Consider the following 11,946-nt stretch of genomic DNA (forward strand, 5'->3'; position numbering starts at 1 on the left):
TGATTTGGTCATCCTACATGAATTTAGGGTGCCTAATTTTGAAAAATATGATGGCACTAGTTGTCCCATATTCATCTAAAGATGTTTTATAGAAAGATAAGGGTACCTAATAATGACAACTGTTTATTCATTACTTCCATGATAGTCTTGCTAGGCCAGCTATAGTATGGTATAATGTTGAACAAAGAACAGATCAAGACATGGTCAACCTAGCTGATGCTTTTCTGGGACAATATCAATGTTAAAGGCTTAGCCCCAAACGTTATGACCTTCAAAGGATAAGATTGAAAGCTACTGAGAGTTTAAAGAATATGCCTAATATGGAGAGGAGTGGCATCACAAGTTCAACCTCTTTGTTAGAAGAAGAAATATATATATGTTTCACGATTCTCTTCCAGCTCATTTCTTTGAGTTAATGCTGGGAAAGTCGACGAATAACTTGAAGGATCTTTGATAGCCGGGAGTTAATTGAGGATGCAATTAACAAAGAAACTTGAAAGACACTTCCAAACGTCCAACTGATCAAAAGGAAAACTGATTAGGTGAATGAATGTCACATCTATAGCTCTCAAACCGCAAATGAAAAGGGGAGCAGGTCACTCGAGATTTCCAAAAAAGTCCCAAGATCGAAAAATGCTTTGAAAGTGTTCCAAACTCATATTCGATCTGTATCCTCATTTGTTAAAGGTCATACATCACACGAGGCCAGTGAAAGTGCAACCAGACCCTTCTTCTCATAGCTATGATCAAGGTGTCTGTGATTTTCACTTGGGGGCATTGGGCATTCTACGGGAACAGGCCGTTGTTAAAGGAGATAGAGATGCTTGTGGCAAATGGGACATTGAACAAGAATTGGTGAAACGTGGATGACGAGCTCGAGTGGGGCATCAGAGCACATATGTAGCATCTGTTTGGGTCAGGTGTTGCATTAGATGGTAATGGGCCATCCTAATTAGGAAGATCATTTCATTCATCATGAGCTTTATTCATTTGCAACATCTGTTTGAACTTGTTTTTTTCACTTTTCTCAGTTTTTTGTAATGATGTTTAAATAATTCATGTTACTTTGAGGATGGTGAGCATTGAATTAAATTTGCATTTGAAATTCTTTGAATATCACTGAATTAAAAACTCTGTAAATGGTCAAGTTATTGTTCTTTGACAAAGTGACATGATTGAAACCTGATAAAACAAGACCCTGGACCTTACCCCAGAATATACGAACACCATACCCTTTCTTGCAGGATATAAATTCCTCTCTATAAGGGAATGAACAAGAGGCTTGGTATTCAGGTATGCATAGGAACGACAATATGGGGCATTTTTGTGTATGATGCACAAAACGACTAGATTACACTTTGTTGATGACATTCAATGATGATTATGATCTTACAGGTGGAATAGTCGAGTAGGTGAATCTAGTTTAGGTCAGTTGCTTGGAAATTGAACTCTAACAATGAGATTTTCTGACTTTCAACAACACCTAGACTAGACAGGTTCTTCTTGACAAGCTTAAGAAATTGGACTGTATACCCATTATAATATTATATGTATACAATAAAGCTTGAGCTGTCCCTCTAGAGCAATTGGTAAACGCCCCTTTATGGATAATTCAGCTAGCCTGAAAAAGTGATTATATTATATGTATAAAGCTGAGCTATTCCTAAGCAATTGGTTATAGAGGAAACTCGAAAGCCTGGCTTTATGAATAGATTATATTCAAACCATGACCTTGATCGGGTACTTGGAATTCGGTGTATGCTCCACTGTGATTGTCAAGTCAAAGACTTTGTGATGATATGAACCCTTCAGCTAGCCCGATAAGGCAAATTACAATAAAGCTGATTTCAGCTAGCCAGACAATGTCAAATTAAATCAATTTTATGAATAAGGAGTTTCGTAAAAGATGGACTAAGGGAGTTAAGGAACACCTGTTATAGTCAATTCACACGAGCACTCAGGAATTTCATTTTTAGACCGATATTTTTGCACTACCTTTGTTAGAGGAGTCTACGAGGCTTGAACAAATAGAAGATTTCAGAGAACTGAATAGAAGTATTTTAGAAAGTCTAGTAATTGATTATGCTAGTGGTCATTTTGTCCGTATTCGTTTAAAATACCAAGCCAGAAGAGGGGTATGTTATGTTCACAAGGACCGAGAAAGAAATGTAATTTTGTGGCCGAAACCTTAAAAAAAGAAGTCCAACCTGAAGCCAACCATCAATTTCGGCACTTGTCAAAGAGTTATAACTCTGAAAATTAAAAAGTTATTGATTCTTTTTATATTCTTTAATTCATGTTTATGATTTGATTCGATTGTGAGCTTGAATTAAGGGGCAATTTTTTATAAAATTCTTTCATTCTTTGATCCCTAAATAAGATAAATGGAAAAACATTTTCAAACAGACAGTTCAAGTGTGAAAGGTTCCTTGAAGCTTGTGAACTCATTATGCCTCTATGGAGAAAAGAAATAACGATTCCAGAACATGAAGCATTTCACATCTGAAGTAATGGTCCAAGAGAACAAAAGAAGAATGAAACTTATAATTTCCTTGGACGTTGTCAATACCCATCAAGAAGAAATGATCTCATTATTCAGAGGGGCACATATTACAATTGTATGAAATGCAAGACATTTGTTAGAAGAATTGATACTTCTTAAGTGTTTGACAATGTAAAGACACCCTTAACTACTTGACAACACTATGTGTAGTGACACCAGAATGAGAACATTCAAGTTATGATATGTTGGGCAAAAGATCCAAGAGTACCCACTTTGGGGCATGACCAAACCATATCATGTTAGGATGACAAGATTTAGACCAAGAAGATATTGAGAATGAGTCTCATAACTTGAGTGTCAGGGGCAAACCTTGAATTTGATAGAGCTTACCTTGTAAAGAAACCACCGAGCATCAATCAATGGCAGAGTCTGAAGAACAACTCGAAAGCGTAATTGAGTCAATGATGAAAATGGGGCAACACAGTGGTATTTCTGATCATAACAAGAAGTTGAGAGAGAAAGCAATTTCTCTTAAATGAAGATAGAAAACGAAGACAACAAGAAGATAGAAGAAGATCAGAAGTGTTGAAAACATTTTGATATTTCGATATAACAAATTAAGTTAAATGAATTTTAAGATTTTCCAAATGATTTTCTAAGTATATTCGATAGAATTATTCGAATATCAGAACATTACTCCAAATCTTTCAAAGATCATTTTTAATCCTTACTCAAAGTGTAAAATTAAGTTTTAATCTTAAAACAATTTCAAAATAATTTTACAAAGTATTTCGAACCATTTCAAAGCCAAAAATTCCAGATTGCTCAGAGGGAACCGATTCCCCCCCTAAGGGGGTACCGATTACCCCCTGAATGGTTTGGCTCCGAGAATTCCAGTATGCTCGGAGGGAACCGATTCCCCCACAGGGGGTACCGATTCCCCCTTGTATAACGGTCGAAATATTTGAATTTTACACTTAGGGAACCGATTCCCCATAGGGGGTACCGATTCCCTCCACGCTCCAAGCTGTTTTATTAATTGTTTTCACACTAAAACGGCTATATGATCTTCACTAATCATCTCCAACGTTCCGAAGTGATTCAAGGTGTATTTAAACAAGTTCTGAAGCCCTTGATCAATAAGAAATTATAGAGAAACAAGAGAGAAAGCATCAAACACCAAGTTTGTGCAAATCAAGCCAATTTTCCTTTCAATATTCATTTTGCTTTCAAAGAACACCATTTGTGCTCATTTTTAATTATTTGTGAGTGTTTTTTTCTTGTTCTAGAATTGTTCAAACATCTTACCTTGAGAGGTTTTCCTTGTAAGTTTGTAAATTTGTAATCTTCTCTTTGGGAAAGAGTGTTCTCAAGAATTGGGGTATATTCTTGAGGGTGTTATAAGGTTATCTCTTTCGCCTCAAAAGAAAGAACAAATTAGTGAATTTGTTGGAAAATCCTTAGTGTGGATAGCTAAGGTAGTGGACGTAGACTTTGATTGAGAAAGTCGAACCACTCTAAATCGTTGTGCAATTACTTTCAATTTTCTGCAAAAGCTTCCACCAAATTTTTAATTGCCAATTCACCCCCTCTTGGCCAATTTCGTCAATCGATTAACTCAACAATTGGCATCAGAGCCTAACTCATTTGAAGGTTTAATCGCCTCTTGAGTCGATTCGGGAAGAGTTATATTGATAATCAAAGTCATCAATGGCCTCCGCTTCAAACTTCGACTCTGGTCTCGACTCGATGCCCGTCAACAAGCCTTCTTTCTTCAATGGAGCTAACTATGCCTATTGGAAGAATAGAATGATGTACTTCATTCAAGCAAGTGACATGGGAGCATGGAATGATGTAGAAGAAGGATACATCAAACCTCTCACTCATCCAAGGTTGTGGAGTGAATGAGAGACAAGAATGTTCCAGCTCAACTCCAAAGCCATCCATATCATTTTTTGTGCTCTTGGACCAGATGAATACGGAAGAGTTTCATCGTGTACAACCGCCAAATAAATATGGGACAAACTTCAAGTCACTCATGAAGGTACTGATGAGGTAAAGAAATCTAAAATTAGTATTCTAACGCATAGCTATGAAAATTTTAGGATGAAACCAAATGAAGATATCAAAGCTATGATGGATAGATTTTCAACGATTGTCAATGGTCTTAAATCATATGGAGAGATCATTTCAAATGAAAATCTTGTGAGGAAGTTAGTCTACTCCCTCCCAAAATCGTGGCAATCAAAGAAGACGGCAATCATCGAGTCTAAGGACTTAACGTCCTTAACTCTTGAAGAGCTAATTGGGTCACTCCTCACTCATGAAATGATGCTCGAAGATGAGGTGGACCTCGACAAGATTGACGAGACACCAAAGGAGAAGGAGAAGAAGAAAAACATTGGAGTTGCTCTCAAATCCATAAAAGATGAGAGTGATTCGAATAACGATGACGATGACGAGGAAATGGCATTGTTTGCCAAACGGTTCAGAAAAATGATGAGACCTTATCGAGGAAGAAAATTCAAACGAAATGAAGGCCTAAAAAATGAACCGAAAGAGAATGACCCAATCATTTTCTACGAATGCAAAAAGCCAGGGCATGTCAAATATGATTGACCACAATTGAAGAAAAAGGGAAAGAATAAGCACAAGGCTCATGTAGCTACATGGAGCGATGAAGAAAGTTCCGATGAAGAGGAACAAGAAGTAGCTAACTTGTGCTTGATGGAATTTGGGGAAGATTCTAAGGTAACCTCTAACTCATCTGATTTTGATGATTTATCCTATGATGAGTTATTAGAGGAATATAATGGGTTGGCTTTGGATTATGAGAAATTATTTTAAAAATATAAAAATGATGTTTCAAAATTGAAAAATGAAAACAAACTCATATCCAAAACCAACGATCTTGAAAGTAAATCAAAGATTTGCAAATCAAACTAGAAGAGTTTGAAAAGAAAAATTTAGATTTGCAAAATTTACTTTCAAAGATCAATGATGATCATCAAAATAAAATTGATGATCTTAAAACTTCTTTTGATAAAGTTGGAACAAAACATTTTGAAAAAGGTGGAAATTCAAAATCCAACTTTGTTAGAAAAAGTTTTAGAAACTACAATCATAGAGGTCCCTAAAGAACCTCTAATGGAAAAATCGTTAGAAGTATATGGGTTCCTAAAGAACTCATTACTACTAAAGATAAAAATATCCTACACAAATGGATACCTAAGGGGACTAGGATTTTAGAAACTAATGAATATGGACCCAAAAGAATTTGGGTACCAAAAATCAAAAATTAATCTATGTTTGTAGGGAAAGGAGCATTGCTACAAGGCACGGGAAACAAATTCAAATTCATGGTACCTTGATAGTGGATGCTCAAGATACATGACCGGAGACAAAAGCTGGTTCATTGAGCTTAACGCCAAAAATGGAGGAGAAGTGACTTTTGGAGACAATTCAAAAGGTCACATTGAAGGTATTGGTACAATAGATAATACCTCTTCCATACAAATTAAAAAAGTTTTATATGTGAATGGATTAAAGCATAATCTATTGAGTATTAGTCAACTATGCGATAAAGGATTCAATGTCTTATTTGAAATTAATGGTTGTAAAGTCATTGACATTGCATCTAATCGGATTATGCTTGTTGGTCATAGAATAGGAAACATATACATGGTGCATTTAGATTCTTTTGATTTGACTAATTATGCCTAGTTGCTAAGGATGAACATGATAGTTGGTTATGGCATAGGAGACTAGGACATGCTAGTATGAGTGTTTTGCTACGGTTAATTCAAGGAGACCTAGTAAGAGGGTTGCCTAAGCTTAAATTTGATAATGATAAAATCTGTGATGCTTGTGCTAAAGGAAAACAAAAGCGAGTTTATTTTAAATCCATTAATGATGTATCAACTAGTAGAGTTTTACAATTGATCCATTTAGATCTTTTTGGGCCAACTAGAACTACTAGCTTGGGTGGAAAACAATATGCATTTGTCTTGGTAGATGACTATTCTAGATATACTTGGGTTCTATTTTTAAATACTAAAGATGAAGCATTAGAACAATTCATCACGTTTTCAAAAGTAATCCAAAATGAAAAAGGTTACTCTATAAGTGTTAGGAGTGATCATGGAACTGAATTTGAAAATCTTGGATTACTGAATTTTGTAACTCTAACGGTATTAGCCATAATTTTTCAGCACCTAGAACCCCTCAAAATGGAGTTGTTGAGAGGAAAAATCGAACTTTAGAAGAAATGGCTAGAACCATGCTTTGTGAAAATAATTTGCCAAAATTTTTGGGCGGAAGCCACAAATACCGCTTGTTATGTTGTAAATCGAGTAATGATTAGGCCAATTTTAAAGAAAACTCCATATGAAATTTTCAAAAATAAAAAGCCTAACATTAGTTATTTTCATCCTTTGGATGTAAATGTTTTGTTTTAAACAACGGTAAAGAAAACCTTGGCAAATTTGATGCTAAAAGTGATGAAGGAATTTTTCTGGGTTATTCCTTAAATTCTAAAGCCTATCGTGTATTTAATAAAAGAACTTTAGTTGTAGAAGAGTCTATACATGTTGTTTTCGATGATAATCCCCTTCCGAGTAAGGATTCTTGTGTGAATGATGATGTAGGCGTTATAAATACAAATGACGTTAGACATGACGTTGGAGAACCATCATCAAAAAACGAAAAATGAGGAAACTCATGATCCTCTTGAGAATCCAACCATTGAAGAAAGGGAAGTATCTTATCCAAGAGAGTACAACTATGTCAAGGATGGTGAAATTATAGGTGATCCATCAAAAGGGGTAACAACTCGATCTTCTCTTAGAAATATTTGTAATTATGTTGTATTTATCTCATGCATAGAGCCTAAGAATATTAAAAGCATTAAATGATGAACATTGGATTATGGCTATGCAAGAAGAGTTAAATCAATTTGAGAGAAGTAAGTATGGACATTAGTTGAAAGGCCTAGTAATAATCTACTGTAGGTACTAGATGGGTATTTAGGAATAAGCTTGATGAGAGTGGTAATATAGTGAGAAACAAGGCTAGACTTGTTGCTCAAGGGTATACTCAAGAAGAGGGCATAGACTATGATGAAACATACGCTCCCGTAGCTAGGATGGAAGCAATTAGAATGTTACTAGCATTTGCATGTTTCAATGAATTTAAATTATATCAAATAGATGTTAAAAGTGCATTTTTAAATGGTTTTATAAAAGAAGAAGTGTATGTGGAACAACCTCCAGGTTTTGAAGATTCAAATTTTCCGGATCATGTTTTAAAATTGACCAAAGCTCTTTATGGTTTAAAGCAAGCTCCTAGAGCTTGGTATGAAAGATTGTCAAATTTTTTAATTGAAAAAGGTTTTTCAAAAGGGAAGGTTGACACTACATTGTTTTTGAAGCATAAAGGTAAAGATTTATTAGTAGTTCAAATTTATGTTGATGATATAATATTTGGTTCTACTAATGATGTTCTTTGCCAAGAATTTTCTAAGCTAATGCAAAGTGAGTTTGATGAGCATGATGGGGAGCTCTCATTTTTCTTGGGACTCTAAATCAAGCAAAGAAAAGATGGCATCTTCATCAATCAAGCTAAGTACGTCAAAGATATGCTCAAGAAGTTTGGACTGGAAAACGGGAAACCTCATGACACTCCAATGAGCTCTTCAACAAAGCTTGACTTAGATGAAGAAGGTAAATGTGTAGATGTTAAATTATATAGGTCAATGATTGGATCTCTACTTTATCTAACTGCAAGTAGACCGTACATTATATTTAGTGTTTGCTTATGTGCTAGATTTCAATCATGCCTTAAGGAATCACATTTACTAGCTGTTAAGAGAATCTTTAGATACCTTAAGGACACTCCTAGTTTAGGACTTTGGTATCCTAGAGACTCTAGCTTTAGCTTGCATTCTTTTTCTGATGCGGATTATGGATGATGCAAATTAGATAGGAAAAGCACCTCCGGTACTTTCCAATTCCTTGGAAATATGCTAATTTCTTGGTTTTCAAAGAAACAAAATTGTGTTGCATTATCTACCACTGAAGCCGAATACATTTCAGCTGGTAGTTACTGTGCACAAGTTTTATGGATGAAACAACAACTTTTTGATTATGGAATTGAAGTAGGTACCATTCCTATCAAGTGTGGCAATACTAGTGCTATTTGTCTCACTACAAATTCCATCCAACACTCTAGAACTAAGCACTTTGAAATAAGACATCACTTCATTAGAGACCACACTTCATTAGAGACCATGTCACTAAGGAAGATGTAGTTCTAGAATTTGTTGATACTTTGCACCAATTAGTGGATAGCTTTACAAAACCTTTAGACAAGGAACGATTTTGGACACTTAGGAGATAATTAGGTTTGACCAATCTATCTTCACTGAGTGTTTAAAATAATTTTAGCACTTTTAATAATAAATGAAAAATTCTTATAATAGCAATTTTTGATTGCATTCATTGCTATATTAGGAGTTTATGATTCGTGATGAAAAATTAATTTTATGTTCAAATATCGTTTAAAGATTAATTGAATTGTTTGAACATAATTAATTTTCAATATATGAGTTGCCAATACCACTAGAGGAAATTAATTTAGCATTTTGGGTGTTTAAAATTGGATTTTAGCATTTTGGTGCAGAGGGAATCGATCCCCCCTTGAGGGAACCGATTCCCCCCACAGGGGAATCGATACCCCCCTGGGGTTCTGGTTAAACACGGGCAGAACCCTTATTTTGTTCAAAACCCTTCTTCCTTCTGTCGTTTCTCTCCTTCTAAGCACTCAAATCTCCATTTTTGCCTCAAATCAACGTTTTTAATCGGAATTCACTTCAAATATCATCCTCTAAACCTGTTGGAATCATCAAAAACGTGCAAACTTCATCTAATCTCACTCAAATCCGAAATCATTCAAGATATTTTTCCAAAACTTCTTTTTATCAATTTATGAACATAGAACTAGTTTTAATTAGTTCTAGGTTGAATTTTTGATCGGGCATTGATTATTTAGTGATTAGAAACTAGATATTACAACTAATTTCATCAAAAACACAAGATTTTTTCTAAATTTTCTAAATTTTCGAAATAAAAAAAATTAATTTTCAAATTATTGTGTTTTGATTAAATTATGTTGTTATTATGAAAACTATACATATATTGTTTCTCAAAACCATAATTTCAAACGTTTTTCAAAAACTTTACCCATTAGGATTGATTTAGAGAACCTTGAAATATTGAGGACTCAATTGAGTTTTGGGATTGATTGAATTGCATACATGTGTTTTCTAAATTGCAGGTTATCAATTCTATTCCGATTTCCTAAACCATGTCCAATCCTAAACGTGCTAGGTCATCATCTAGTCATTCACACCGTCAACCAAATCCACCTCCAAATCCTTCTCCTATTCCAATTTCTAATCCTAATCCCATTGATCCTAACTTGACCATCCAAAATTCGTGTTTCAATCATCCTGGTCCTAGAAATCATCGTTTTTGGTATTATCAATATTTCGACTCTTATAAAATCCGGGAAGAACGTATTCCTTCTCGTCAAGCTATACCCCTAGCTCTCATGACACATAGACCCTCGACTCTTGGCATGCCAACTATACCCCTAGCTCTCATGACACATAACATGGGCATTGTCATTTATATCATTTCATATTCACACATGCATATTAATTATCTTTTATCACATGTCTGATCTCTTATAATCATGTAATCACATAGCTCATGTCATTTCTTGTAAAATCACATATATCATGTAATACATATAACTTATACACTTTCTCATATGTTCACATGGTTCACATCACATGAATCAAATCTTTTCATATAGTTTATGCTTTATTCTCTTATATTCCCATACATGTAATACATATCAAGCATGGTTACACAACTTCTTTCGGTATAACTTGCATGTACCTATATTCTTTTTCATATACTCACATAGTCATATAGTATAATATTTCATATAACCTCATGAAACAACTCACATGGATACATACTCAAATACTCATAGTTACATACACTTAAATTATTCATATTACCTAATCCATGGTCATATAGCTTTTATCACCAAGTCACTTATCTAATCTCTTATTCTCATATGTTCATATTTATCATATAAACATAAGTTTTATTGCATATTTATATCTCATTCCTACATCACTAATTCATATAATTTACATCATATCATCTACCTTATTCTGTATTTTTTAGTATACACTTACATTACCTAACCTACAGTATACTTATAAACCTGAATGTATTACTTCTATTATTTCTTTTATGCACAATTTAATCTATTTACTTAATTCAATTTCGTACAACTCCTATAATCATTTCATATCACTCCATAGCTTCTATTATACAACTAATGTATCATAATTTTTTTAAGCATATGAATCTTTCTCCTCTATCTTATCTTATATGCTCATAGTATCACTGAAGTTCAAGTCTCCTAGTTAATATATTATATGTAACCTTTGCTTACTTAGTTCATATCCTTTCTCATAAACTTACTTTTACCATATTCTCATATTATTACTTAAATTATCTCATAACATGTATTCACGTAGTAATATTTCATTTATATATATATATATATCAAAGATCTTATCACATAACTTATCTTTTATATTCATATAATTTATTATATATCATATGGTTTATATCATCATAACATATCACATATTCACATCAACCATATAATACATATATACAATAACATGTCAACACATATAAATCATACACATATATACTTCTATTTATGAATTCATGCATTTTTATGGAAATAGACTTGTCGCAAGTCTTATTTCCATTAACATCATAAATACTAATATGCACTCTCCTGGCCTCACTAGTCCATTCCAATCTCTTATCTTCCCTTTTTATCGATCTTACTTGTCAATGATTCCGGAACTCGTTTAGGCTCTGAATCTACATAATTACATTTTAAGACAATTATTAGATACCTACACCTTGTAATTTGATACTAGCAACTTAAACGAACTTATTAAACCAATATTTACAATTTTCCTTAGGGGTATCGATACCCTCATGACATTCTGGAATTCTGTCGTTTGAGAGGGTATCGATTCCCCTTGAATGGGTATCGATTCCCCTAGCCCAGAAATCCTATTTGAGCTCGAAATTCACTTCATTTCAGCTTAAACCTTCATATTTTACTTCCTTTAATATTCCTAACTTCCATACATATTTAAACTCATTTCTATTCCATAATCACTTCAAAATTCCATCATTTACATGGCATTCAAGAATCACACTAAATTTTCAATGTGTTCTAATTCCAATTCTAACACTTCATACTTCTTAATTAGATTGATGACAAGTCAAATCCATCCATAAAACTTCAACAACCATACCATATCAAAATTCCATCTT

This window comes from Hibiscus syriacus, unplaced genomic scaffold (genome assembly GCF_006381635.1).
Source record: "Hibiscus syriacus cultivar Baekdansim isolate YM2019G1 unplaced genomic scaffold, ASM638163v2 tig00117034_pilon, whole genome shotgun sequence".
Taxonomy (NCBI): domain Eukaryota; kingdom Viridiplantae; phylum Streptophyta; class Magnoliopsida; order Malvales; family Malvaceae; genus Hibiscus; species Hibiscus syriacus.